Source organism: Phoenix dactylifera, chromosome 8 (assembly GCF_051530095.1).
Source record: "Phoenix dactylifera cultivar Ajwa chromosome 8, Ajwa_hap1_PhDact_Kaust_v1.1, whole genome shotgun sequence".
Taxonomy (NCBI): domain Eukaryota; kingdom Viridiplantae; phylum Streptophyta; class Magnoliopsida; order Arecales; family Arecaceae; genus Phoenix; species Phoenix dactylifera.
Genome location: NC_143197.1, coordinates 13,620,001 through 13,623,583, shown reverse-complemented (window position 1 = coordinate 13,623,583; position 3,583 = coordinate 13,620,001).

The following is a 3,583-nucleotide window of genomic DNA, read 5'->3' as shown; positions in this document are numbered from 1 at the left end:
CTTTCACCTCATACGCGACTATGTGGAGAAGAAATATGTAGAGGTACAGAGAGTAGACTCCGCGGATAACGTGGCAGACCCTTTCACTAAGCAGCTGAGTCAGCAAAAGACTGAAGCCCACCTTGAGAAGATGGGCCTAAGATATATGACCAATTGGCTTTAGTGCAAGTGGGAGATTATTAGATGTATGCCCTAGAAGCCAATTTGGCTGACACATTGTTGATTCTATGGACATAATTTTGTACTTGACTATTTATTATTGAATAAATAAAAGACATCTTTTTCATTCATATTGTTTATGTGTCTATGAATCGTCCAAGAAATTAATAAGATGATGATACATATTCTCAAGAGTTGAGAATTTGAGCCATGTATCATTGGTGATTAATTTCTAAATGCTCCTGATCAAAGGATCATCACGAGGACGGTGATCGATCCGATCAGTGCACAGATCACTCTCCTTCTGGATGGACGAGACTTGAGTCCACAGTGTAGGGACACTGAAGTGATAGTGCAGGTGCTTGTTAGAGAACAAGGGTACTGAGCGTGACCAATACAAGAAGTCACTTGGATGTCTATCCACTCGTCAGTGACTTGCTTGATGTTGCAGTAGTGTGACTGGTCCTTTGACCTGCGGTGCTTCGGCTACTCACAGTGAGGTTATTGTAGTTTGACTGCACACATACATGGTCTCTAGCCATATGGGTCTATGCAGTGTAGATTGGCTGCAGTAAGTTCACTGTAGGAGTAGGGTATGCACCTATATGGAATCTATCGACCTTGATAGATAAGGAGAGATCCTATGTGATTTATAAGACTGAGTTCGTAAGACCTCGGCCGGGGCAGTATGCACAGTGGAGAAAGAGTTTTTCACTATCGAACTCGAGTCGAATAAATCTTGACATATGACAGACGATGGGGTTTGACGAGTTGTCCATGACCTCCGTCCTGTAGGGATCCACGATAGTAGGACTGTATCACATGTTTAACTGCACCTAGAGGTTCATCATTCTATTCTGCTGGGTAGCCACTACATGCTGCTAGGTGTCACTGGTGGATGGTGGGACTCATAGGGATTATCTTGATGATCGATAAACCCTAATGAGTTGAGTTGGAATCGTTCCAACCCATTGAAAGGAGTTTTCAATGATATAGTGATAGAGATCACAATATATCTCACTACCAGTCAGAATAGAACCTATGGGGTCACACACACTAGAAGTATTGACCGATCCGATGGTTGAAATCGTGATTAGGAATCACAAGAAATCAATTTGATTGATAAGAAGTTGAAGAAGAACAAAGGGAATTAATTAATTGGACTTGAAACAAGAATCCTACTTCGGGTAGGATACCTAGAGTTCTAATTGGATTAGGACTGGGATTCCTACTTGGAATAGGATTCCTCAATCCTAATGAGATTAGGAGTTTTGAATTAAAATTGGATTCCTACTTGGAGTAGGATTCCTAGAAATCCTAATAGGATTAGGACTTCCGATTCAAATAGAGTCCTAATTAGATTAGGACTAAAATTAAACAAATCCTAATTGGATTAGGATTCCTTAAGTCTAAATTAATTATTAATCTAATGAATCAACATGACTCCTAATTGGATTAGGATTGAAGAGTTCAATTGAGTCATGGTTCATTCAAGTCCTAATTGGATTAGGACTAGCATAGATTGAACCCAATTTGGCCAATCCTAATTAGATTAGGATGAAACCATGAGAGAGGCACCTAATCCTCTTTGGAAGAGGATTAGGTTAACCAACTAAGAGGGGCATCAGCCCCTCTCCAAATGCTTGGGGCGACAAGAAGAGAGGAGCTAGGGCCGGCGCCCCCTTCTTATTTGGTAGGTTGTCATTGGAACTCCTAAAAGTTAGGAGCTCCAATCCCTTTTTAAAGAGGACTAGAGGCCGGCGCCCTAAGAGAGCTTTTCATCCTCCTCTTGCTGCCGCCACCCTCCCCTCTCCTCTCTTGGTTCAGCCGCAAGCAAAGGAAGAGCAAGGTCCAAGCGTTGGCGTCTTCCTCTTCCTCCAATCCTTCTTCCAACGCAGGGAAAAGAAAGAAGGCTGCAGAAGCTGTGTTCTTCTTCCTTGAGTTCCTTCTTCTTCTTCCTCCTCTCAAGCACTTTCAAGAGTTGAAAGAAAGAGAAGAGATCAGCCATCAAAGGAGTCTTTGCAAGGGAGCTAGCACCCCGGGAAGACAAGAAAGCTTTGATCGGTTCTCTACTTCGTGTGGATACCCGTAGAGGCCGGACGTTTGAACGGCTTCAAACGAACCCTCTTCCAAAACCACGAATTCAGATTCGCGGTGATCATCTACCCGCGCAAGGTGAAGATTTGATCTTCCTATTAGTTCTAAAAGTTTTAATTCTTACCTAATTACGAAAGGTCTCGAAACAAGCGTTCATGCGATGAACGTCGAACCCGTGCATGCCGATTCCGCTGCCATCTGAAATTTTTTTGAAATATCAGCGGCATGGGCGGGTTCCCAACAGGTCAATCTACCATTAATTGGTTCTCAAAGAAATGGATCAGCTTAACTGATGGTAGGATGGTCCACCATCACCTGCAGGTAGATGACAAGGTATGTGAAGTGCATTAGCTCCAATGGAGCAGAAACCCAAAACAACTATATAACACACCACCATGCATCACATGCAATGTGGTTCATGGTCGATGTCACGCACCAATTTACCATGAGGTGGCCTAACCCACACACACTGACAGATTAGGCAACACATCTGCTTGAACACCACTCCAAGTCTAATTAACCCAAACGACCTACCACTAGATCAGCAAATAGATATATATATATATATATATATATAAGGTTTGTAATGGTTTCACATAGGATTCCATAGAAGTACATCACAGATGCCTCTACTTTCCCAAAAACTTTAACATGTGGCAGAATTATCAAAATAAAAAGATTGATAGTTCCCTTCCAAGCTAGGCTTGACATACGCACCCCTTTGTCCTACTGTTTCTCACGACAAGAAAGTTGGTGGAGTATAGTGCCTAAAGATTTTGGTGAATAATCCTCCAACAACACTCCAGGTAGGAGTGGGAGCATGAAAGGCCCAGCATGACTGATCAAGGAACAAACTCTTTTCAAAGCACTCGAAAGCATTTATGGGAGGAAGATGAGGTTGCTACCTGAAGTGTTGCTACCTGAAGTGTCACCTTTTTCTTCCTTGTATCACTAATAGAGGATGTTAAGGTATACTCGTCACATCGGAGTAGTAGAAGAGATGGATGCTAAGTGACGGGGGAAAAGGAGGTCAACAGCAGCATTAGGGGGAGTGAGTGGCTGGGGCCCGAGGCCGACATAACAATGGGGAGGAACTCGTTTAGTCTCTTTCAACTTCCCACCTTCCCTTCTGCCACTTTCCTCAGCAGCTTGCATCTCCTTCCTCTTAATGTAACACTTGATCCAGTGCCAACTTCATGTCTCAGATTTGAGGAAGATCGGGAGCCTTGGCTAACTAAGGTAGCTCTTGATTTAGATCCATACTCGCACTTTTCAGTACCAGATCAAGTTTTTTGTAGGCCTAAATCTGAATTTTTGAACTAATTAT